Source organism: Pseudophryne corroboree, chromosome 1 (genome assembly GCF_028390025.1).
Source record: "Pseudophryne corroboree isolate aPseCor3 chromosome 1, aPseCor3.hap2, whole genome shotgun sequence".
Lineage (NCBI taxonomy): Eukaryota > Metazoa > Chordata > Amphibia > Anura > Myobatrachidae > Pseudophryne > Pseudophryne corroboree.
The window spans coordinates 665,992,588-666,019,886 of NC_086444.1; the positions used below are offsets into that span (position 1 = coordinate 665,992,588).

General features: G+C 48.0%; 1 protein-coding gene across 8 annotated transcripts in view; it reads right to left on the reverse strand.

Annotated features, from left to right (window-relative positions):
- The window catches only part of PTBP3 (polypyrimidine tract binding protein 3), a 415,749-nt gene that overhangs the window by 304,111 nt on the left and 84,339 nt on the right, over nt 1–27,299 (reverse strand). Inside the window, exon 4 of one of the 8 annotated variants that reach the window (XM_063914709.1) lies at nt 12,827–12,940. The exons of the other annotated variants lie outside the window; for them this stretch is intronic. The gene's annotated coding sequence lies outside the window, so the exon portion shown is untranslated. The remainder of the gene's footprint in view (nt 1–12,826; nt 12,941–27,299) is intronic. 8 annotated transcript variants of the gene reach the window in all.

Genomic DNA, 27,299 nt, shown 5'->3' on the forward strand with positions numbered 1-27,299 from the left:
TGGGGTGGCTTGGTCGGATTCCCTGACTAAAAATGCATTTCTATATATGCGAGATGCACAGAGGGATATTTGCACTCTGGCATCAAGAATAAGTGCGATGTCCATATCTGCCAGAAGATGTTTATGGACACGACAGTGGTCAGGTGATGCAGATTCCAAACGGCACAAAGGTGTATTGCCGTATAAAGGAAGAGGAGTTATTTGGGGTCGGTCCATCGGACCTGGTGGCCACGGCAACTGCTGGAAAATCCACCGTTTTTACCCTAAGTCACATCTCTGCAGAAAAAGACACCGTCTTTTCAGCCTCAGTCCTTTCGTCCCTATAAGAGTCATATTTGCCCAGGGATAGAGGAAAGGGAAGAAGACTGCAACAGGCAGCCCATTCCCAGGAACAGAAGCCTTCCACCGCTTCTGCCAAGCTCTCAGCATGACGCTGGGACCGTACAGGACCCCTGGATCCTACAAGTAGTATCCCAGGGGTACAGATTGGAATGTCGAAACGTTTCCCCCTCGCAGGCTCCTGAAGTCTGCTTTACCAAGGTATCCCTCCGACAAGGAGGCAGTATGGGAAAAAATTCACAAGCTGTATTCCCAGCAGGTGATAATCAAATTACCCCTCCTACAACAAGGAAAGGGGTATTATTCCACACTATATTGTGGTACTGAAGCCAGAAGGCTAGGTGAGACCTATTCTAAATCTAAAAAAATTTGAACACTTACAAAGGTTCAAATCAAGATGGAGTCACTCAGAGCAGTGATAACGAACCAGGAAGAAGGGGACTATATAGTGTCCCGGGACATCAGGGATGCTTACCTCCATGTCCCAAATTTGCCCTTCTCACTAAGGGTACCTCAGGTTCGTGGTATAGAACTGTCACTGTCAGTTTCAGACGCTGCCGTTTGGATTGTCCACGGCACCCCGGGTCTTTACCAAGGTAATGGCCGAAATGATGATTCTTCTTCGAAGAAAAGGCGTCTTAATTACCCCTTACTTGGACGATCTCCTGATAAGGGCAAAGTCCAGGGAACAGTTGGAGGTCGGAGTAGCACTATCTCGGATACTGCTACAACAGCACGGATGGATTCTAAATATTCCAAAATCGCAGCTGATCCTGACGACACGTCTGCTGTGCCTAGGGATGATTCTGGACACAGTCCAGAAAAAGGTGTTTCTCCCGGATGAGAAAGCCAGGGAGTTATCCGAGCTAGTCAAGAACCTCCTAAAACCAGGAAGGGTCCTGGTAAAAATGGTGGCTTCCTACGAAGCAATTCCATTCGTCAGATTTCACGCAAGAACTTTTCAGTGGGATCTGCTGGACAAATGGTCCGGATCGCATCTTCAGATGCATCAGCGGATAACCCTATATCCAAGGACAAGGGTGTCTCTCCTGTGGTGGTTACAGAGTGCTCATCTTCTAGAGGGCCGCAGATTCGGCATTCAGGATTGGATGCTGGTGACCACGGAGGCCAGCCCGAGAGGCTGGGGAGCAGTCACACAAGGAAAAAAATTTCCAGGGAGTGTGATCAAGTCTGGAGACTTTTCTCCACATAAATATACTGGAGCTAAGGGTAAATTTATAATGCTCTAAGCTTAGCAAGACCTCTGCTTCAAGGTCAGCCGGTATTGATCCAGTGGGAAAAACATCACGGCAGTCGCCCACGTAAACAGACAGGGCGGCACAAGAAGCAGGAGGGCAATGGCAAAAACTGCAAGGACTTTTCGCTGGGCGGAAAATCATGTGATAGCACTGTCAGCAGTGTTTCATTCCGGGAGTGGAAACTGGGAAGCAGACTTCCTCAGCAGGCACGACCTCCACCCGGGAGAGTGGAAACTTCATCGGGAAGTTTTTCCACATGATGGTGAACCGTTGGGAAATACCAAAGGTGGACATGATGGCGTCCCGTCTGAACAAAAAACGGGACAGGTATTGCGCCAGGTCAAGAGACCCTCAGGCAATAGCTGTGGACGTTCTGGTAACACCGTGGGTGTACCAGTCGGTGTATGTGTTCCCTCCTCTGCTTCTCATACCTAAGGTACTGAGAATTATAAGACGTAGAGGAGTAAGAACTATACTCATGGCTCCGGATTGGCCAAGAAGGACTTGGTACCCGGAACTTCAAGAGATGCTCACAGAGGACTTATGGCCTCTGCCGCTAAGAAGGGACTTGCTTCAGCAAGTACCATGTCTGTTCCAAGACTTACCGCAGCTGCGTTTGACGGCATGGCGGTGGAACGCCGGATCCTAAGGGAAAAAGGCATTCCGGAAGAGGTCATTCCTACCCTGGTCAAAGCCAGGAAGGAGGTGACCGCACAACATTATCACCACATGTGGCGAAAATATGTTGCGTGGTGTGAGGCCAGGAAGGCCCCACGAAGAAATTTCAACTCGGTCGATTCCTGCATTTCCTGCAAACAGGAGTGTCTATGGGCCTCAAATTGGGGCCCATTAAGGTTCAAATTTCGGCCCTGTCGATTTTCTTCCAGAAAGAATTGGCTTCAGTTCCTGAAGTCCAGAAGTTTGTCAAGGGAGTATTGCATATACAACCCCCTTTTGTGCCTCCAGTGGCACTGTGGGATCTCAACGTAGTTCTGGGATTCCTCAAATCACATTGGTTTAAAACCAGTCAAATCTGTGGATTTGAAGCATCTCACATGAAAAGTGACCATGCTCTTGGCCCTGGCCTGGGCCAGGCGAGTGTCAAATTGGTGGGTTTTTTCTCAAAAAAAGCCCATATCTGTTTGTCCATTCGGACAGGGCAGAGCTGCGGACTCGTCCCCAGTTCTCTCCCTAAGGTGGTGTCAGTGTTTCACCTGAACCAGCTTATTGTGGTGCCTTGCGCCTACTAGGGACTTGGAGGACTCCAAGTTGCTGGATGTTGTCAGGGCCCTGAAAGTATAGGTTCCAGGACGGCTGGAGTCAGGAAAACTGACTTGCTGTTATCCTGTATGCACCCAACAAACTGGGTGCTCTTGCTTCTAAGCAGACTATTGCTAGTTGGATGTGTAATACAATTCAGCTTGCACATTCTGTGGCAGGCCTGCCACAGCCAAAATATGTAAATGCCCATTCCACAAGGAAGGTGGGCTCATCTTGGGCGGCTGCCCGAGGGGTCTCGGCTTTACAACTTTGCCGAGCGGCTATTTAGTCAGGGGCAAACACGTTTGTAAAATCCTACAAATTTGATACCCTGGCTAAGGAGGACCTGGAGTTCTCTCATTCGGTGCTGCAGAGTCATCCGCACTCTCCCGCCCGTTTGGGAGCTTTGGTATAATCCCCATGGTCCTTTCAGGAACCCCAGCATCCACTAGGACGATAGAGAAAATAAGAATTTACTTACCGATAATTCTATTTCTCGGAGTCCGTAGTGGATGCTGGGCGCCCATCCCAAGTGCGGATTATCTGCATTACTTGTACATAGTTACAAAAATCGGGTTATTATTGTTGTGAGCCATCTTTTCAGAGGCTCCGCTGTTATCATACTGTTAACTGGGTTCAGATCACAGGTTGTACAGTGTGATTGGTGTGGCTGGTATGAGTCTTACCCGGGATTCAAAATCCTTCCTTATTGTGTACGCTCGTCCGGGCACAGTATCCTAACTGAGGCTTGGAGGAGGGTCATAGGGGGAGGAGCCAGTGCACACCACCTGATCCTAAAGCTTTACTTTTTGTGCCCTGTCTCCTGCGGAGCCGCTATTCCCCATGGTCCTTTCAGGAACCCCAGCATCCACTACGGACTCCGAGAAATAGAATTATCGGTAAGTAAATTCTTATTTTCGTTTATTGAGTAGCAGACAGTAGAATTTTCTTAATATATGGAAAGCATGAAGCACTCCTCACATTAAACAGTTTGGCCTTCTCAGATGGACTTTAGCCAAGATGATGGTCTAGGACCCTATCGACTAAGGCAGAATCTGCAATTCTTTGTGTAGCACGCTGGGGGCGCCCATCGCAGGGCAAGGCCACACAGTATGCTAACTGGCAGCCACCAGCTGTGACCGCGGTCACAGCAATTGTGGACGACCCACTGCAGCCGCAGCTAGGCTGCGTATGCAGGCGGTCAGCTGCGCGTGACGTCACATGTTTAAAAACATCTGTCGCTGTCCCGCAAACGCCTCCACCCGTCAATCAGATAGAGGCATTCGCAGCCAATGCAATCTCATCGTAGTGGCCGGCCTGCGCACGAGTAGGACGGAATCAGCGTGTGAGCACTGGCTCCGGCAGCAGGGAACTGCGGTGACATCGCAATAGCAATGCGACCTGAATAACCCTGTTTGTTTAGAAAGATAATAAAGACCACTGCCAGGTAATGCCCCAAAACAAAATGTTTTTGGGTAGCCTAAATTGCTTAGTACCAGTGCCGTTTCTAGCGGCGGGCGAGCCGTGCAACCGCACGGGGCGCCCGCCGCGGCACTTTGTATGTCCTTATCTCCTCTCCTCCCTCTTCCCGAGCGCTCCTGCTTGGGGGGCGGAGTTTCGCGGAATGACGCTTTTGCGTCGTGACATCACGACGCAAACGCGTCATTCCACGAAACCCCGCCCCCCGAGCAGGAGTGCTCGAGAAGAGGGAGGAGAGGAGATAAGCCTGGAAGGAGGAGGCGGCCGGCGCGAGGGACGTGAGGCGGCCGGACCCGAAGAGCGGGAAGATGTAAGTAGTATCTCTATCTCTCGCTCTCTCCCCCTCCCTCCCTCCCCCCCCCACTTGACACCTGCCTACCGCACTTTGTAAAATGGGGATACCTGCCTGCCGCGCTTTGTAAAATAAGAATTTACTTACCGATAATTCTATTTCTCGGAGTCCGTAGTGGATGCTGGGGTTCCTGAAAGGACCATGGGGAATAGCGGCTCCGCAGGAGACAGGGCACAAAAGTAAAGCTTTTACAGGTCAGGTGGTGTGTACTGGCTCCTCCCCCTATGACCCTCCTCCAGACTCCAGTTAGGTACTGTGCCCGGACGAGCGTACACAATAAGGGAGGATTTTGAATCCCGGGTAAGACTCATACCAGCCACACCAATCACACCGTACAACTTGTGATCTAAACCCAGTTAACAGTATGATAACAGAGGAGCCTCTGAAAGATGGCTTCCTAAACAATAACCCGAATTAGTTAACAATAACTATGTACAAGTATTGCAGATAATCCGCACTTGGGATGGGCGCCCAGCATCCACTACGGACTCCGAGAAATAGAATTATCGGTAAGTAAATTCTTATTTTCTCTATCGTCCTAAGTGGATGCTGGGGTTCCTGAAAGGACCATGGGGATTATACCAAAGCTCCCAAACGGGCGGGAGAGTGCGGATGACTCTGCAGCACCGAATGAGAGAACTCCAGGTCCTCCTTTGCCAGGGTATCAAATTTGTAAAAATTTACAAACGTGTTCTCCCCTGACCACGTAGCTGCTCGGCAGAGTTGTAATGCCGAGACCCCTCGGGCAGCCGCCCAAGATGAGCCCACCTTCCTTGCGGAATGGGCCTTAACAGATTTAGGCTGTGGCAGGCCTGCCACAGAATGTACAAGTTGAATTTTGTTACAAAACCAACGAGCAATCGACTGCTTAGAAGCAGGTGCACCCAACTTGTTGGGTGCATACAGTATAAACAGCGAGTCAGATTTTCTGACTCCAGCCGTCCTTTAAATGTATATTTTTAAGGCTCTGACAACGTCCAACAACTTGGAGTCCTTCAAGTCGTCTGTAGCCGCAGGCACTACAATAGGCTGGTTCAGGTGAAACGCTGATACCACCTTAGGGAGAAAATGCGGACGCGTCCGCAGCTCTGCCCTATGTCGAATGGAAAATTATATAAGGGCTTTTATAAGACAAAGCCGCCAGTTCAGATACTCTCCCGGCCGAAGCCAGGGCCAGTAACATAGTCACTTTCCATGTGAGATATTTCAAATCCACATTCTTTAGTGGTTCAAACCAATTGGATTTGAGGAAATCTAAAACTACATTTAGATCCCACGGTGCCACCTTAGGCACCACAGGAGGCTGTATATGCAGTACTCCTTTGATAAAAATCTGGACCTCAGGGACTGAGGCCAATTCTTTGTGGAAGAATATTGATAGGGCCGAAATTTGAACCTTAATAGATCCCAATTTGAGACCCATAGACAATCCTGATTGCAGGAAATGTAGGAAAACGACCCAGTTGAAATTCCTCCATCGGAGCACTCCGCTGCTCGCACCACGCAACATTTTCGCCAAATACGGCGATAATGCTTCGCGGTGACTTCCTTCCTTGCCTTTATCAAGGTAGGAATGACTTCTTCTGGAATGCCTTTTCCTTTTTGGATCTGGCATTCAACGCCATGCCGTCAAACGCAGCCGCGGTAAGTCTTGAAAAAGACAAGGACCCTGCTGAAGCAGGTCCCTTCTCAGAAGTAGAGGCCACGGATCGTCCGTGACCATCTCTTGAAGTTCCGGGTACCAAGTCCTTCTTGGCCAATCCGGAGCCACTAGTCTTACTCCTCTTTGCCGTATAATCCTCAATACCTTTGGTATGAGAGGCAGAGGAGGAAACACATATACCGACTGGTACACCCAAGGTGTTACCAGCGCGTCCACAGCTATTGCCTGCGGATCTCTTGACCTGGCGCAATACCTGTCCAGTGTTTTGTTGAGGCGAGACGCCATCATGTCCACCATTGGTTTTACCCAACGGTTTAATAGCATGTGGAAAACTTCTGGATGAAGTCCCCACTCTCCCGGGTGAAGGTCGTGTCTGCTGAGGAAGTCTGCTTCCCAGTTGTCCACGCCCGGGATGAATACTGCTGACAGTGCTATCACGTGATTCTCCGCCCAGCGAAGGATCCTGGCAGCTTCTGCCATTGCCCTCCTGCTTCTTGTGCCGCCCTGTCTGTTTACATGGGCGACTGCCGTGATGTTGTCCGACTGGATCAACACCGGTCTTCCTTGAAGCAGAGGTTCCGCCTGGCTTAGAGCATTGTAGATTGCTCTTAGTTCCAGAATGCTTATGTGAAGAGACTTTTTCAGGCTCGACCACACTCCCTGGAAATTTCTTCCCTGTGTGACTGCTCCCCAGCCTCTCAGGCTGGCATCCGTGGTCACCAGGATCCAATCCTGCATGCCGAATCTGCGGCCCTCCAATAGATGAGCCTCCTGCAACCACCACAGAAGGGATACCCTTGTCCTCGGCGACAGGGTTATCCGCAGGTGCATCTGAAGATGCGACCCTGACCATTTGTCCAACAGATCCCTTTGCATGGAATCTGCCGAAAGGGATTGCTTCGTAAGAAGCTACCATTTTTTCCCAGGACTCTTGTGCATTGATGTACAGACACCTTTCCTGGTTTTAGGAGGTTCCTGACCAGGTCAGATAACTCCTTGGCTTTTTCTTCGGGAAGAAAAACCTTTTTCTGAACTGTGTCCAGAATCATCCCCAGGAACAGCAGACGAGTTGTCGGCATTAATTGGGATTTTGGAATATTCAGAATCCATCCGTGCTGCTTTAGCACCTCTTGAGATAGTGCTAAACCCATCTCTAGCTGTTCTCTGGACCTTGCCCTTATTAGGAGATCGTCCAAGTATGGGATAATTAATACGCCTTTTCTTCGAAGAAGAAATATTATCTCGGCCATTACCTTTGTAAAGACCCGAGGTGCCGTGGACAAACCAAACGGCCGCGTCTGAAACTGATAGTGACAGTTTTGTACAACGAACCTGAGGTACCCCTGGTGTGAGGGGTAATTGGAACGTGGAGATACGCATCCTTGATGTCCAAGGATACCATAAAGTCCCCTTCTTCCAGGTTCGCTATCACTGCTCTGAGTGACTCCATCTTGAACTTGAACTTCTTTATGTATAGGTTCAAGGACTTCAGATTTAGAATAGGCCTTACCGAGCCATCCGGCTTCGGTACCACAAATAGAGTGGAATAATACCCCTTCCCTTGTTGTAGAAGAGGTACCTTGACTATCACCTGCTGAGAATACAGCTTGTGAATGGCTTCCAAAACCGTCTCCCCTTCTGAGGGGGACGTTGGTAAAGCAGACTTCAGGAAACGGCGAGGTGGCTCTGTCTCTAATTTCAACCTGTACCCCTGAGATATTATCTGCAGGATCCAGGGATTTACCTGCGAGTGAGCCCACTGCGCGCTGTAATTTTTGAGACGACCGCCTACCGCCCCCGAGTCCGCTTGCGAAGCCCCAGCGTCATGCTGAGGCTTTTGTAGAAGCCGGGGAGGGCTTCTGTTCCTGGGAAGGAGCTGCCTGTTGCTGTCTCTTCCCTCGTCCTCTGCCTCGTGGCAGATATGAATAGCCCTTTGCTCTCTTATTTTTAAAGGAACGAAAGGGCTGCGGTTGAAAGGTCGGTGCCTTTTTCTGTTGGGGAGTGACTTGAGGTAGAAAGGTGGATTTCCCGGCCGTAGCCGTGGCCACCAAATCCGATAGACCGACCTCAAATAACTCCTCTACGCATCGCCTGTCCACTGTCGTGTCCATAAAGCTCTTCTGGCCGAAATGGACATAGCACTTACCCGTGATGCCAGTGTGCAGATATCTCTCTGTGCATCACGCATATAAAGAAATGCATCCTTTATTTGTTCTAACGACAGTAAAATATTGTCCCTGTCCAGGGTATCAATATTTTCGATCAGGGACTCTGACCAAACTACCCCAGCACTGCACATCCAGGCAGTCGCAATAGCTGGTCGTAGTATAACACCTGCATGTGTGTATATACCTTTTTGGATATTTTCCATCCTCCTATCTGATGGATCTTTAAGTGCGTCCGTCTCAGGAGAGGGTAACGCCACTTGTTTTGATAAGCGTGTTAGCGCTTTGTCCACCCTAGGAGGTGTTTCCCAGCGCTCCCTAACCTCTGGCGGGAAAGGGTATAAAGCCAATAACTTCTTTGAAATTAGCAGTTTTTTATCGGGGCACCCCACGCTTCATCACACACGTTATTTAATTCTTCTGATTCGGTAAAACTACTGGTAGTTTTTTCACACCCCACATAATACCCTGTTTAGTGGTACCTGTAGTATCAGCTAAATGTAACATCTCCTTTATTGCCAAAATCATATAACGTGTGGCCCTACTGGAAAATACGGTTGATTCGTCACCTTCACCACCGGAATCAGTGCCTGTGTCTGGGTCTGTGTCGACCGACTGAGGCAAGGGACGTTTTACAGCCCCTGACGGTGTTTGAGGCGCCTGGACAGACACTAATTGAGTGTCCGGCCGCCTCATGTCGGCAAACGACTGCTTAAGCGAGTTGACGCTATCCCGTAATTCCACAAATAAAGGCATCCATTCTGGTGTCGACCCCCTAGGAGGTGACATCCTCATATTTGGCAATTGCTCCGCCTCCACACCAATAACGTCCTCATACATGTCGACACACACGTACCGACACACAGCAGACACACAGGGAATGCTCTATACGAAGACAGGACCCACTAGCCCTTTGGGGAGACAGAGGGAGAGTCTGCCAGCACACACCAAAAAGCGCTATATATGACAGGGATAGCCTTATGATTAAGTGCTCCCTTATAGCTGCTTTTATATTAATATATTGCCATTTATTCTGCCCCCCCTCTCTGTTATACCCTGTTTCTGTAGTGCAGTGCAGGGGAGAGACCTGGGAGCCTTCCTGACCAGCGGAGCTGTGACAGAAAATGGCGCCGTGTGCTGAGGAGATAGGCCCCGCCCCTTTTTCGGCGGGCTCGTCTCCCGCTATTTAGTACATTTAGGCAGGGGTAAATATCTCCATATAGCCTCTGGGGCTATATGTGAGGTATTTTTAGCCTTTTTAAAGGTTTTCATTTGCCTCCCAGGGCGCCCCCCCCCAGCGCCCTGCACCCTCAGTGACTGCCGTGTGAAGTGTGCTGAGAGGAAAATGGCGCACAGCTGCAGTGCTGTGCGCTACCTTAAGAAGACTGCAGGAGTCTTCAGCCGCCGATTCTGGACCTCTTCTTGCTTCAGCATCTGTGAGGGGGCCGGCGGCGTGGCTCCGGTGACCATCCAGGCTGTACCTGTGATCGTCCCTCTGGAGCTTCATGTCCAGTAGCCAAGAAGCCAATCCATCCTGCACGCAGGTGAGTTCACTTCTTCTCCCCTCTGTCCCTCGTTGCAGTGATCCTGTTGCCAGCAGGAATCACTGTAAAATAAAAAACCTAAGCTAAACTCTCTAAGCAGCTCTTTATGAGAGCCACCTAGAATTGCACCCTTCTCGGCCGGGCACAAAAATCTAACTGGAGTCTGGAGGAGGGTCATAGGGGGAGGAGCCAGTACACACCACCTGACCTGTAAAAGCTTTACTTTTGTGCCCTGTCTCCTGCGGAGCCGCTATTCCCCATGGTCCTTTCAGGAACCCCAGCATCCACTTAGGACGATAGAGAAAATGGGGACACCTGCCTGCCGCGCTGTGTAAAATGGGGACACCTGCCTGCCGCGCTGTGTAAAATGGGGACACCTGCCTGCCGCGCTGTGTAAAATGGGGACACCTGCCTGCCGCGCTGTGTAAAATGGGGACACCTGCCTGCCGCGCTGTGTAAAATGGGGACACCTGCCTGCCGCGCTGTGTAAAATGGGGACTTTTTTTATTTTTATTTTTTTTCCCCTGTGGTGGGCGTGATTATATCAGATGATGCCACGCCCACTTTAATCAGGCCACACACCCTTGTCGGGAGCGCGCATGCTTTTTCTTTTTAGAGCTATGTGGGGGGGGGGGCACACAATTTTTTTTTATAGCAATGGGGGAGGGGGTGCATTTTGAAATCTCGCACTGGGAGCCAAATTGGCTAGAAACGGCCCTGCTTAGTACATACAGTATATGCCTCTTTGATAATAGTAATTGAAGTGTATTTACATAATTAGCGATCTACTTTAGCGTAAAATGAATATGACTGGATTATATGCATCTGATAGATTATTATGCAGTTGTTGACAACAGCCTGTGTCTTATCTATCACTACTGGTAAAATGGAACTTCTGTCAGCAAGGCCACAATTATTGCTGCATTAGGAATTCAAAGTTACTGGAATCTGGACTAGTAGTGGTGTACTGTACCTCATAATTTTTCCACCACCACTCTACTACTCGGAAATTAGATGGATGTACAGAAAAAATATATATAAATAAAATAAATCAAGGAAGAAAGAAAAGACAAAAGGAAATAAATGGCAAATATAGCACTGATGAAATACATTTCCATAATGTGGTAAATCCTGGACAGGTGTTACCTCTATGTGTAACCTCGGTAAGCACACTGTAGATGTACTATAAACTAACTGAGAAAATGGAATAAAATAGCAATTTTACTGAGGGTGCAGAAGTGTGAAGAGAAGTAGATGAGATAAGGGAGATACAGGTGGGAACTGCTTGCACTTGACTATTACAATGTTGCTAATCATCTATTTTCAAGGATAGTAAAGGTTTTGAAATTTGTCCATAGCAAGCTCTTTAGGCTTCCACTATAATCAACAGTGTAATAAAATTAAGGTTCTAGATACTATTATTATGCTCTAGATCTTTTAAGTATACATTTATTGAGCATAAAATTAAAAACAAAAAAAACAGTTTATCATAACCAAGCTTGGTAATCCAAGATCGGACCAAACCATAGGATAATACTTCCATATTTGAAGATGCTTTAAAATTTGGATATGCTGTTAGTGGGCCATGCAAACGTCTGCAGACAAATGTTGCAATTGCAGACACATTTTTTGTGGATAAACACAGAATTAAAATACTTGTGGGTTTTTAAACATGCTTAGGTCTATATAAATGATGAGATCCATTTAAAAGAGATGTAAAAATAGCACTTCACTTGATGTATCCTATGTAAACTAGCTCTCTATACCGCTTAGAAGAAACTAGTACAATGTGTAAGTATGGCAATGCCAGTCTCAGATTTGTTTTCATAAAACAAATATGCAGACACAAAGGGGGTCATTCAGCACAGCGATCAGGCTAAAAATCAGCATTTCTGCGCATGCACCGCAATGCGCATGCGCGACAACAGGTACAAAGAGCATTGAGGTTTTGCACAAGTTCTACCGACGATTCCATTCGCACTGGTGGACGCAAGAAGATTGACATGAAGTGGGCGTTTCTGGGTGGCAACTGACCGTTTTCAGGGAGTGTTTGGAAAAAACGCAGGCGTGGCTGGGCGTTCGCTAGGCGGGGGGTCGGACGTCAAATCCGGACATGAATAGCCTGAAGTGATCGCAAGCACCGAGTAGGTTCTGAGCTACTCAGGAACTGCACAAGCTCTCTTTGCCGAGCTCGGCTGCACACGCGTTCGCAATTCTGCAAAGCGAAAATACAGTCCCCAGTGGGCGGCGACTATGCGTTTGCACGGCTGCTAGAACTCGGATTGACCCACAATGAAGAATTATATGTAGGTCTGACTTCACAATTTTAAATTTGTTACAACACAAAAAAAAGAAACTGGAATTTTTCGCTTATATTGAAATATTTTTATTTTAATTCACAATACCTTCGAATTAAATAGTTTAAGGAGATATTGAAGCACATTCTTGCTGATCTGGAAGGGGTTAAAATACTTTGCCTAGTAGGTCACAAGGACCAAACATACCCCGAGCTAAGATGTTAACTATCCCGGCCAGAACTATAGAAGAACACCATTTATCACACCATTCTTAAAATAATGAGAATCCAATTATCAAATGCCCTACAGATTCAAGTGGTCTTCTATTTCTGCACAAAAAGCAACATGGACAGCTCACCTTGTGCTCTTGTTCTCCCAAGTGTTTGTCCAAAAGCTTTTTTAAACCCCTGCCACTTTTGGATAAAGAAAAAAGACGACTCTTTATGCAACTCAGCATGTGTGTCTTACTTTTATTTCCCGAAGATCCAATGCTGGAGCTTTCCATGAAAATGTCAATCAATATTGCTGAACAAGACTTTCAACAAAGTTCTATAGGGCATGTGTGTTCATTTACCAAGAATGCTAAACAAAAGGCAAAGAATGTCAATGTTTATAATCTAAAGGAAATGGCAGACTATAATAAATAAAGCTTTAATTAACAGTAAAGGCTAAAGAGATTGCAGATACAGCAGATTAGAATACTATATCATCATCATTCACAGTAAAAGTAGCCTACCTACAGATGTGTCCTCATACACTATTGCTGCAGTCGAGCAAACAGCCCCTCTTGGCATGCCAGGTCATGTGTGACTGCTAGTGCCAGGCATCTTTTTTTTCCCAAATATGTGTTCTAGTCTTATACAAAGTGCAGCGGCTGCAGCATTTTTCCTATAAATTTCATTGTGCTACGTAAACAGACTCACTCACACCACGCATCTCGCGACACATGGCATATTGAGGCTAGGTGTACAGGGACACATCTGTAGTCTCACACATAAAACAATTACAACAACGTTTCTCAGAGTCTTACAGTTCATTTAGGATTTCAACTTTTTGTGATAAAAGCTCCATGTGCTATTTGAAGTGCCAATTGCACTAATACAGGAGTGGCCAGAATTTTAGAGTCTGTGAAAACTGAAAGCTTTCAAGATCTACCAAGGTAGCACAAAAAGGAGATATTGCCTTGCTGCATGGGGTTTAGGGACGGTCTCGTTGGAGCCACTGTGTGATTTCCACAGGGAATAAAATAAAACATTGTCCCCCACAAAAAAAATAAAGCATACATTAAATTGCCCCAGCACCTCCACATAAAGACTGACCTGACCTGTCCGAGAGAGGTGCTCCCAGTCCATCCTTTCCCTCAGCCAATGTAGACCAGCAGCATTAGTGCAGATTCCAGATCATTGTGCGGGCAGGTGGGGTGGCTGCCGCCATGCCCGCCAGTCTTCATTGGTCAAGGGTCCCAACGTCAGCCGCACTGCGCCCCTAGCCAGCGCTGACCCATGCCCATCCCTTAGCTCTTTGGCTGTGGCACTGGCGTAATGGAAGCTGTCATATGCGAGATCCTTAGCAAATAAGAATCAGCATGATTCCTATTGGCTATGCGATCACAGTGACCGCTGCTTTATATTAGCACAGCTAGCCAATAAAAATTCACCCGATTCTAACTGGCTGCTGTAAAACGTCCACCACAATCAACTGGTCAAGACTCTGCAATCAACGCTTTTGCCACCTCTGCACTAATCGAAGTCTATTCCCATACTAGCTGTTTATTTCCAGCATTGTTACTTCATTTTTCCAACATTATAAGATACAGTGGCTGGAAGTAACCAGAGTATGCTACAGCAAACGTTAAATACAAAAGCACCATATCTGTGTAAATGATTGCACATACTGTATTATAATACATATTGACACATATGCGGCACCCATGCAGATATGAACCTGGTCAACTCACCAGATTGTTCACTGTGGTGGCCGGTGTTGGCAGTATTTGTTTCTAATCTCTCTCTCTCTCTCTCTCTCTCTCTCTCTTCCCCCAATTCCACCTTTCACCTTCTCTTTCCCCCATGTTCCACCCATCTTTCTCTTGACCTTGTCTCTCACTCTCCTCCACCCCAGTCTCTTTCCCCCTCTCTTCTTTCCATTTTTAAGTGCAAGCAGTATTATTATTGATCTGGAGGATATATTGACTTAGTAGCAATATGTGACTTTTGATATATCAATACCGGGAACCCATTTGGTCCTTCGCCACATCCCCGCCAGCCAGTGCAGGGAGACTTAAGTCAGACCATCCACCCTGCTGGGTTTGACTTGCGGAGCAGCTGAAACTGGGATTATGGCGAGTTTTAAGGGGATGTACGATTAATATATGCTGCCAGGGTAGGTGGTAATTAGGAAGGTATGGATGTGTTACCAATCAGATGTGTTGGGAGATGGCAGAGGGATGTGTCCTGTCAGACATCCAGTTAGAGCCGTTAGGGGAGGAGAGGCAGTGTCCCGGTAGTCAGCCAGTGACAGCTATGTGATTAGGCGGCAGATGATTTGCCCTAGGCATTAGGACCATATTTTTTTATATAGGATATATCCTTGGATATCAAATATATACATATAATAATAAACTGTAAGGGTTGTGTGTGTACATAGTAATTCTTTTTAAATATACTTCCAGGGACAGTTTATGAACAATAGAGTCTAAATAAAACAATTTCAGAATTTCTGTCTGTCGTTCATTCCGGCACCACAAAAACTACTGGATGAATTTCAATTGCATTTCCACTATTGTATAGCTTATACCCCTTTCACACCGCACAAATAACCCGATACCAACCCAGTATATTGCTGTGTCGACACGGGTCGCTGTGCTAGGGCCCATAATGAATTCCTGGGTCGCCTGACCCAGTAACTCATCCCGGAAATAAGATTTTACTTACCGGTAAATCTATTTCTCGTAGTCCGTAGCGGATGCTGGGGACTCCGTAAGGACCATGGGGATAGACGGGCTCCGCAGGAGACATGGGCACTTTAAGAAAGAATTTAGGTTCTGGTGTGCACTGACTTCTCCCTCTATGCCCCTCCTCCAGACCTCAGTTAGAGAAACTGTGCCCAGAAGAGCTGACAGTACAAGGAAAGGATTTTTGTAATCCAGGGCAAGATTCATACCAGCCACACCAATCACACCGTATAACATGTGATAACAACCAGTTAACAGTATGACAAACAACAGAGCATCAGGTCAAACCCTGATGCAACCATAACTTAACCCTTATTGAAGCAATAACTATATACAAGTATTGCAGAAGAAGTCCGCACTTGGGACGGGCGCCCAGCATCCACTACGGACTACGAGAAATAGATTTACCGGTAAGTAAAATCTTATTTTCTCTAACGTCCTAGTGGATGCTGGGGACTCCGTAAGGACCATGGGGATTATACCAAAGCTCCCAAACGAGCGGGAGAGTGCGGATGACTCTGCAGCACCGATTGAGCAAACACAAGGTCCTCCTCAGCCAGGGTATCAAACTTGTAGAACTTTGCAAAAGTGTTTGAACCTGATTAAGTAGCCGCTCGGCAAAGCTGTAATGCCGAGACCCCTCGGGCAGCCGCCCAAGAAGATCCCACCTTCCTAGTGGAATGGGCCTTAACTGATTTTGGCAGCGGCAATCCAGCCGCAGAACGAGCCTGCTGAATCGTGTTACAGATCCAGCGAGCAATAGTTTGCTTTGAAGCAGGAGCACCAAGCTTGTTGGAAGCATACAGGATAAACAAAGACTCTGTTTTCCTGACCCTAGCCGTTCTGGCTACATAAACCTTTAAAGCCCTGACCACATCAAGTAACTCGGAATCCTCCAAGTCAGTAGTAGCCACAGGCACCACAATAGGTTGGTTTATATGAAAGGATGAAACCACTTTCGGCAGAAATTGTGGACGGGTCCGCAATTCTGCTCTATCCGCATGGAAAACCAGATAGGGGCTTTTATGTGACAAAGCCGCCAACTCTGACACACGCCTAGCCGAAGCCAAGGCTAATAGCATGACCACCTTCCACGTGAGATATTTCAACTCCACCGTTTTGAGTGGTTCCAACCAGTGGGATTTCAGGAAACTCAACACCACGTTAAGATCCCAAGGTGCCACTGGAGGCACAAAAGGGGGCTGAATATGCAGCACTCCCTTTACAAACGTCTGAACTTCAGGTAGAGAAGCCAACTCCTTTTGAAAGAAAATGGATAGGGCCGAAATCTGGACCTTAATGGAACCCAATTTTAGGCCCAAATTCACTCAGGACTGTAGGAAGTGAAGGAAACGGCCCAGCTGGAATTCCTCCGTAGGAGCATTCCTGGCCTCACACCAAGCAACATATTTTCGCCATATACGGTGATAATGTTGAGCTGTCACGTCCTTCCTAGCCTTTATCAGCGTAGGAATGACCTAATCCGGAATGCCTTTCTCTGCAAGGATCCGGCGTTCAACCGCCATGCCGTCAAACGCAGCCGCGGTAAGTCTTGGAACAGACAGGGCCCCTGTTGCAACAAGTCCTGTCTTAGAGGAAGAGGCCACGGGTCCTCTGTGAGCATTTCTTGCAGATCTGGATACCAAGTCCTTCGTGGCCAATCTGGAACAATGAGTATTGTTCTCACTCCTCTTTTTCTTATTATCCTCAGCACCTTGGGTATGAGAGGAAGAGGAGGAAATACATAGACCGACTGGAACACCCACGGTGTCACCAGGGCGTCTACAGCTATCGCCTGAGGGTCTCTTGACCTGGCGCAATACCTCTGTAGCCTTTTGTTGAGGTGGGATGCCATCATGTCCACCTGTGGCAGTTCCCACCGAATTGTAATCTGTGCGAAGACTTCCTGATGAAGTCCCCACTCTCCTGGATGGAGGTCGTGTCTGCTGAGGAAGTTTGCTCCCCAGTTGTCCACTCCCGGGATGAACACTGCTGACAGTGCGCTTACGTGATTCTCCGCCCAGCGAAGAATTCTGGTGGCTTCCGCCATCGCCACTCTGCTCCTTGTGCCGCCTTGGCGGTTTACATGAGCCACTGTGGTGATGTTGTCTGACTGAATCAGAACCGGTTGGTCGCGAAGCAGGGTCTCCGCTTGACGTAGGGCGTTGTATATGGCCCTTAGTTCCAGGATGTTGATGTGAAGGCAAGTCTCTTGACTTGACCACAGACCTTGGAAATTTCTTCCCTGTGTGACTGCACCCCAACCTCGGAGGCTTGCGTCCGTGGTCACCAGGACCCAGTCCTGAATGCCGAATCTGCGGCCCTCGAGAAAGTGAGCGCTCTGCAGCCACCACAGGAGTGACACCCTGGCCCTGGGCGATAGGGTGATTAACCGATGCATCTGAAGATGTGATCCGGATCACTTGTCCAGTAAGTCCCATTGAAAAGTCCTCGAATGGAACCTGCCGAAGGGAATGGCCTCGTATGATGCCACCATCTTTCCCAGGACACGAGTGCAGTGATGCACTGACACCTGTTTTGGTTTTAATAGGTTCCTGACCAGTGTCATGAGTTCCTGAGCTTTCTCCATCGGGAGATAAACCCTTTTCTGGTCTGTGTCTAGAATCATGCCCAGGAAAGGCAGACGAGTCGTAGGAACCAACTGCGACTTTGGAATATTTAGAATCCAGCCGTGTTGCCGTAACACTTCCAGAGAAAGTGCTACGCTGATCAGCAACTGCTCTCTTGATCTCGCTTTTAAGAGGAGATCGTCCAAGTATGGGATAATTGTGACTCCTTGCTTCCGAAGGAGTACCATCATTTCCGCCATTACCTTGGTAAATATTCTCGGTGCCGTGGAGAGACCAAACGGCAACGTCTGAAATTGGTAATGACAATCCTGTACCACAAATCTGAGGTTGCCTGATGAGGTGGATAAATGGGGACATGAAGGTATGCATCCTTTATGTCCAGAGACACCATAAAATCCCCCCCTTCCAGGCTTGCGATGACCGCTCTCAGCGATTCCATCTTGAACTTTAACCTTTTCAGGTATATGTTCAGGGTTTTGAAATTCCATATGGGTCTGACCGAACCGTCCGGTTTCGGGACTACAAACATGGTCGAATAATAACCCCTTCCTTGTTGAAGGAGGGGAACCTTGACCACCACCTGTTGAAGATACAATTTGTGAATTGCAGTTAACACTATTTCCATCTCGTGGGGGGAAGCTGGCAGGGCCGATTTGAGGTATCGGTGAGGGGGCATCTCCTCGAATTCCAGCTTGTATCCCTGAGACACAATATCTATTGCCCAGGGATCCAACTGGGAGTGAACCCACTTGTGGCTGAAATTTCGAAGACGTGCCCCCACCGGGCCTAGCTCCGCCTGTGGAGCCCCAGCGTCATGCGGTGGATTTTGTAGAGGCCGGGGAGGACTTCTGTTCCTGGGAACTAGCTGTGTTGTGCAGCTTCTTTCCTCTGCCTCTGCCCCTGCCTCTGGCAAGAAAGGATGCACCTCGGACTTTCTTGATTTTCTGTGATCGAAAGGACTGCATTTGATAATACGGTGCTCTCTTAGGCTGTGAGGAAACATATGGCAAAAAATTTGACTTACCAGCAGTAGCTGTGGAGACCAGGTCCGAGAGACCCTCCCCAAACAATTCCTCACCCTTGTAAGGTAAAACCTCCATATGCCTTTTTGAGTCGGCATCACCTGTCCATTGCCGAGTCCACAGGACCCTTCTGGCAGAAACTGACATAGCATTTATTCTAGAAACCAGTAGACTAATGTCTCTTTGAGCATCTCTCATATATAGGACAGCGTCTTTAATATGCCCCAAGGTCAACAATATAGTATCCTTGTCTAAGGTATCAATTTCCTCAGATACGGTATCCGTCCATGCTGCTACAGCACTACACACCCAGGCCGACGCGATCACCGGCCTCAGTAAGGTACCTGAATGTGTATAAATGGACTTCAGGGTAACAGTCTGTTTGCGATCCGCAGCATCTTTGAGGGTAGCCGTATCCTGTGACGGCAGGGCTACCTTCTTGGATAAGCGTGTTAAAGCTTTGTCCACCTTAGGGGAGGATTCCCAGCGTAACCTGTCCGTTGGCGGGAAAGGATACGCCATAAGAATCCTTTTGTAAATTTGCAGTTTTTTATCTGGAGATTCCCAAGCCTTTTCACATAACTCATTTAGCTCGTGTGAGGGGGGAAAGGTTACCTCCGGCTTCTTTTCCCCATACATATGTACCCTCTTGTCAGGGACTGGGATTTCCTCTGTGATGTGCAACACATCCTTAATTGCTATAATCATATAACGGATGGATTTAGCCAATTTTGGCTGTAACTTTGCATCATCGTAATCGACACTGGAGTCAGAATCCATGTCGGTATCTGTGTCAACAATTTGGGATAGTGGGCGCTTCTGAGACCCTGACGGCCTCTGCGACATAGGATCAGGCACGGGTTGGGACCCTGACTGTCCTGAGGCTTCAGCTTTTTCTAACCTTTTATGCAAGGAATTAACATTATTATTATTTAAAACCTTCCACATATCCATCCAATCAGGTGTCGGCGCCGTCGGCGGAGACACCACATTCATTTGCTCCCGCTCTGCTTCCACATAGCCTTCCTCATCAGACATGTCGACACAAGCGTACCGACACACCACACACACAGGGAATGCCCTTTTTGAAGACAGTTCCCCCACAAGGCCCTTAGGACAGACAGAGAGAGAGTATGCCAGCACACACCCCAGCGCTATAAACCCAGGAATAACACAGTAACTTAATGTTAACCCAGTGGCTGCTGTTTATATATTGTTTTTTGCGCCTAATTATGTGCCCCCCCCCCCCCTCTTTTTACCCTCTTCTAGCGTGTATTTGCAGGGGAGAGCCTGGGGAGTTTCCTCTCAGCGGAGCTGTGGAGAAAAAATGGCGCTGGTGAGTGCTGAGGAAAAAGCTCCGCCCCCTCGGCGGCGGGCTTCTGTCCCGCTTAAATATGCAATTTTTGGCGGGGGCTCATACACATATACAGTGCCCAGCTGTATATATGTTTAACTTTTGCCAAAAGAAGTCCCAAATGCTGCCCAGGGCGCCCCCCCTGCGCCCTGCACCCTTACAGTGACCGGAGTATGTGAGGTGTGTGGGAGCAATGGCGCACAGCTGCAGTGCTGTGCGTTACCTCAGTGAAGAACTGAGTCTTCTGCCGCCTGTGAAGTCTTCTTTGCTTCTCATACTCACCCGGCTTCTGTCTTCCGGCTCTGCGAGAGGGACGGCAGCGCGGCTCTGGGTTCGGACGGCGAGGGTGAGATCCTGCGTACGATCCCTCTGGAGCGAATCGTGTCCAGTAGCCTAAGAAGCAGGACCTAGCTTCAGAGAGTAGGGCTGCTTCTCTCCCCTCAGTCCCACGATGCAGGGAGTCTGTTGCCAGCAAAGCTCCCTGAAAATAAAAAACCTAACAAAATACTTTCTCTCAGCAAACTCAGGAGGGCTCACTGAAAAGCACCCAGCTCGTCTGGGCACAGTATCAAACTGAGGTCTGGAGGAGGGGCATAGAGGGAGGAGCCAGTGCACACCAGAACCTAAATTCTTTCTTAAAGTGCCCATGTCTCCTGCGGAGCCCGTCTATCCCCATGGTCCTTACGGAGTCCCCAGCATCCACTAGGACGTTAGAGAAAAAGCAGTGTTATTCCCGGGTTGAATACCGGGTGAGGGGCAGTGTGAACGGGTTGCTGGGTCGATGCAACTTAGGACCTGTTGACTACATGGAGAGAGGCGGTGTGGAGATGAGCATATCTCCCCCGCCGCTATGGCAACTTGAGATGGCATATTGCATAGGGCAGCACGGACGGTGTAATGGTTAGCATTACTGCCTCATAGCACTGAGGTCATGGGTTCGATTCCTACCATAGCCCTAACTGTGTGGAGACAACTATTATAAAACAAGGGGGGATCTATGCACACTTGGAGCAGCTATAGTGTGGGCAAGGATGTGTCACCAATCACATACCAAGATAATTCAACATACAAAAAATTTCTTTGCTCAAACCATCAGTAGCGCTCCATAGTATAATGATACAGACAAATACAATGATCTGTTATACAGATTTAAAGTCTTTACACAGTCTTTTTATCCAACTCTATTTTCTTCTGATGAGGTGGTGTTTTGTGGGTCTCCGTATTATGAATGGAGAAAGAAAAAAAAACAAAGAACAGTTTTAGTTTATAATCACAAAAACTGAATCAAATATGGTTAAACTCCCTGAGGAATTCCGTTCCCCCGAAAATATGGGTAGTGCTACTCCGTAGTAGAAATCTTTATAGGTTCACCCTTTGTGCGAGATTTTCAATAGGCTGCTCACAATTTCCTTACATAAGGCCTGAAATTAGCATGCATATAAAGGTTTCTTTATTGTCTCCTCTATTCCATCACCAATATGCGATAGTATCCAAAGAATGCTGTATCACGTGTATGCTTACATGAAAGAAGATTTTTAAATGTATTCAAGACACTCACATGTATGCTTACATGTATTAATACTGTATCACGCAGGGACGTGCAGTCAGGGGAGGCAGGGGAGGCAGTGCCTCCCCTGTGATACATTATTAAAAGAACAAAAAGAAGATACTTATGACACATGTTCTGTGTCATAAGTATGTTCTTTATTTTATTCTAATAATTTTAGGGGGTTAAATAGGTTTGGGAGGCACTGATAGCAGTGCCTCCCGTAGATAATGGAAACGGGGATCGAGCAGGGGGTGGGGCCAAGAAGTGGGCTGTATTAGCCCATTGAAATACATAGGCAAAGCGGCACCTATAGAAGTGCCTCGCTGACATCACTGTCAGCAAGGCAGAAATGATTGGACAGCGGATCCAGTGCTGGATCCGCTGGTCCAATCATCCATACGAGGCGGCGGGACAGTAATCTGCTCCCCTCCCTTCATCCCCCCGTAGTCCGTCACCTGCTGCTGCCTGCTGGCGATCATGTCAGGGACGGGACCCTGTGTAGAAGACAGCGGCGGCAGCGCTGCTGGAGCCGGCGTCTGAAGGCAAGTGGAGAAAGATGAGTAGCGGCGGCTGGCGCTGTCCTCCTCCAGCCGCAGCAGCAGGTGTCTCTGTGTGTGCAGCGGAGCCGCGTCCGGAGTGCAGGGACAGCGAGAGGCGACTGTGGTGAGTACAGCACATCCATCCATCCCTCTCTCTCTCCCTCCCTCTCTCTCTCCCCCCTCTCTCTCCCCCTCTCCCTCTCTCTCCCTCCCTCTCCCCCTCTCCCTCTCCCTCTCCCCCTCTCTCTCTCTCCGGCCTGTGCATTGAAATATATAAGCATAACTTTCAGTTTTTGCAGGTGCCGGCCCTAATGGATGGACAAGTGGACGTGACCGGCGTGGGATGTAGGTAAGTAATCTCTCTCTCATTTTTACAGGTACCCATATTGGATTCTACTGGACAAGTGGACGTGACCGGCGTGGGATGTAGGTAAGTATGTGTGAGTGTGTAGGTGTGTTTTTAATAAACTTTTACTTTCACGGTGTGTGTGTTGTGTTTTTATTTGGGTATTTTTGTTGTTGTAGAACTACAGGTACGAGCGGGCCCGTTATTTCCTCGCACGCTGGTACTTGAGGTTCCCCAAGTACCAGCAAGCGGGGGAGGCTTGCTGGGCCTTGTACTTCCACAACAAAAAACAATACTCTTTTGTTTTACACACATGGCTATCAGCCTGGCACCCACCGCCCAGGGGTGCTGGGGACAGCCTCGGGCTTCACCCCTGGCCCTTGGGTGCCTGGAGGGGGGGGGACCCTTGATTTAAGGGGTCCCCACTCCTCCAGGGAACCCCGGCCAGGGGTGACTAGTTGGGGGGGTAATGCCACGGCCGCAGGGACCTACATAAATGTGTCCCCCGGCTGTGGCATTATGTCCCTGGCTAGTGGAGCCCGGTGCTGGTTTTAAAAATACGGGGTACCCCTACATCTTTTGTCCCCCGTATTTTTGGAACCAGGACCGGACTAAGAGCCCGGTGCTGGTTGTCTAAATACGGGGAACCCCTGTCAATTTTTTTCCTGGTATTTAAACAACCAGGACCAGCTCAAAGAGCCCGAGGCTGGTTTTACTTAGGAGGGGAGACCTCACGCATTTTTTCTTCTTCATTTTTTAACCCATTCAGACCCTTTTCCATTAAGTTAATGGAAGCCCTGGACAACAAAATTGCATTCATGTCCTCCTCCCACTCCCTTCCCAAACACTAATTTATTTATTTATTTATTTTCTATGCAAATGTACAATATATCACAAGTATGATGAGCAGGCAGGTAGCAGGCATTGGCCTGAGATGCATATTAGTGGCGGAGGGCTGGGTAAGTTGATGGTGGGTGAGTTTGTAAGCCATTGGCGGTGGCAGCAAGCAGCGGCTCAGGGCAAGTAGCGGGCATTGGCTCGGCGGCGGTAGGGGCCATCGGCAGGATTCGGCGGACATTATGGCTATAGTGCCTCACCAGCCACTGACCTCACCGCACGCCACTGGTATCACGCATGTAAAGGTATCTTTAAAATTGCACCAATTTTACACTTTGAAAATAAACCGCTGAAAATTTCCTTTAAATGCTCACTTGTATGCTTACATAAACACCATGGCGTCTTGCATATAAAGGTATCTTTTCCTCAATTTTTACAGTATTAACACATGTAAGCATACATGTGAGTGTCTTGAATTCTGGTTGCACATAGAAGGTTATCCTATAAAAGTAAAGATACCACCTACCCCATATATCCATGGTAGATACCCAGGGATCAACAGTAAAGTTTTAACAAAACAAAATTAATTCCTTTCCCTTTGCATTGCATGATCAAACCCACTGATCTACCAACGGGAGTGGAGTCTGGTGAATGAAAAGAGACTAAAAAGAAACCTTTATACGTTTCAAAACATCTTTCATGTAAGCATACATGTGAGCATTCTTTGGATACTATCTCATATTGGTGATGGAATAGAGGAGACAATAGCGAAAGAAACCTTTATATGCATGCTAATTTCAGGCCTTATGTAAGGAAATTGTGAGCAGCCTATTGAAAATCTCGCACAAAGGGTGAACCTATAAAGCATTTCTACTATGGAGTAGCACCACCCATATTTTCAGGGGAACGGAATTCCTCAGGGAGTTTAACCATATTTGATTTAGTTTATAATCACAAAAACTGAAACTGTTCTTTGTTTTTTTTCCTTTCTCTATTCATAATACGGAGACCCACAAAACACCACCTCATCAGAAGAAAATAGAGTTGGATAAAAAGACTGTAAAGACTTTAAATCGGTATAACAGATCATTGTATTTGTCTGTATCATTATACTATGGAGCGCTACTGATGGTTTGAGCAAAATTGTTTTGTATGCCTAACTGTGTGGAGTTTGTATATTCTCCCCGTGCTTGTGTGGGTTTCCCTCGGGTACTCCGGTTTCCTCCCACAATTCAAAAATACAAGGGTAGTTTAATTGGCTCCCAACAAAATTAACCCTTGCATGAATGTGTATGCGTGTACATGTGGTAGGGAATATAGAATGTAAGCTCCCCTGGGGCAGGGACTGATGTGAATGGCCAAGCGCTGCGGAATATATGTGCACTATATAAATAATAAGATTTTAAACCTACCGGTAAATCTATTTCTCCTAGTCCGTAGAGGATGCTCCGTAAGGACCATGGGGTATAGACGGGCTCCGCAGGAGATAGGGCACCTAAAAAGAACTTTGACTATGGGTGTGCACTGGCTCCTCCCTCTATGCCCCTCCTCCAGACCTCAGTTAGAGAACTGTGCCCAGAGGAGATGGACAATACAAGGCAGGATTTAGCAATCCAAGGGCAAGATTCATACCAGCCCACACCAATCATACCATGTAACCTGGAACATACATAACCAGTTAACAGTATGAACAAAAAACAACAGTAACGGTCCAAGACCGAGGTCAACTGTAACATAACCCTTATGTAAGCAACAACTATATACAAGTCTTGCTGAGTTTCCGCACTGGGACGGGCACCCAGCATCCTCTACGGACTAGGAGAAATAGATTTACCGGTAGGTTTAAAATCTTATTTTCTCTTACGTCCTAGAGGATGCTGGGGACTCCGTAAGGACCATGGGGTTTATACCAAAGCATCCAATCGGGCGGGAGAGTGCGGATGACTCTGCAACACCGACAGAGCAAACGCTAGGTCCTCATCATCCAGGGTATCAAACTTGTAGAATTTAGCAAAAGTGTTTGACCCCGACCACGTCGTCGCTCGGCAAAGTTGTAAAGCCGAGACGCCTCGGGCAGCCGCCCAAGAAGAGCCCACCATCCTAGGGGAATGGGCCTTAACCGAATTTGATACCGGCAATCCAGCCGTAGAGTGTGCCTGCTGAATCGTATTACAGATCCAGCTAGCAATAGTCTGCTTTGAAGCAGGAGCGCCAATCTTATTGGCCGCATACAGGACAAACAGAGCCTCTGTTTTCCTAATTCTAGCCGTCCTGGCTACATAAATTTTTAAGGCCCAGACTACGTCCAGGGATCTGGAATCCTCCAGGTCACCGGTAGCCACAGGCACCACTATAGGTTGATTCATATGGAACGATGAAACCACTTTAGCCAAAAATTGCGGACGTGTCCTCAATTCAGCTCGATCCACATGAAAAATCAAGTAGGGGCTCCTGTGTGATAGAGCCGTCAATTCTGACACTCGCCTTGCTGATGCTAAGGCCAACAACATTACCACCTTCCAGGTAAAAAATTTCAACTCAACCTTGTTAAGCAGTTCAAACCAGTGTGATTTTAGGAACTGCAACACCACGTTCAGGTCCCATGGTGCCACTGGAGGCACAAAAGGGGGCTGGATGTGCAGCACTCCCCTTACAAACGTCTGGACTTCTGGAAGAGAAGCCAATTCCTTCTGAAAGAAAATCGAGAGGGCCGAAATCTGTCCCTTAACAGAGCCTAATTTCAGGCCCATATCCACTCCTGTCTGTAGGAAGTGGAGAAGACGACCCAAATGAAAATCTTCCGTAGGTGCATTCTGGGTCTCACACCAAGACACGTACTTTCGCCAGATACGGTGATAATGTTTGATCGTCACCTCCTTCCTAGCCTTTATTAAAGTAGGGATGACCTCTTCCGGAATCCCCTTTTTCGCTAGGATTCGGCGTTCAACCGCCATGCCGTCAAACGTAACCGCGGTAAGTCTTGAAATACACAGGGCCCCTGCTGCAACAGGTCTTCCCTCAGAGGAAGAGGCCAGGGGTCTCCTGTGAGCATCTCTTGTAGTTCCGAGTACCAAGCCCTTCGAGGCCAGTCTGGGACAACGAGTATCGTCTGTACTCTTCTTCGTCTTATGATCCTCAACACTTTCGTGATGAGAGGAAGAGGAGGGAACACGTAGACCGATTCGAACACCCACGGTGTTACCAGTGCGTCTACTGCTACTGCCTGAGGGTCCCGAGACCTGACGCAATACCTCCGAAGTTTTTTGTTGAGGTGTGACGCCATCATGTCTATTTGAGGAGTTCCCCAAAGACGTGTTACGTCTGCAAAGACTTCTTGATGAAGTCCCCACTCTCCTGGATGGAGATCGTGTCTGCTGAGGACAGTTGTCCACTCCCGGAATGAAGACAGTCGACAGAGCGCTTACATGATTTTCCACCCAGCGAAGGATCCTTGTGGCTTCCGCCATCGCGACTCTGCTTCTTGTCCCGCCTTGGCGATTCACATGAGCCACTGCTGTGACATTGTCTGATTGAATCAGAATACGGAAGGTTTCGAAGAAAACTCTCCGCTTGTCGAAGGCCGTTGTATATGGCCCTGAGTTCCAACACATTGATGTGTAGACAGGACTCCTGGTCTGACCAAAGACCCTGAAAAGTCTTTCCCTGTGTGACCGCTCCCCATCCTCGGAGGCTCGCGTCCGTGGTAACCAGGATCCAGTCCTGAATCCCGAACCTGCGACCCTCCAGCAG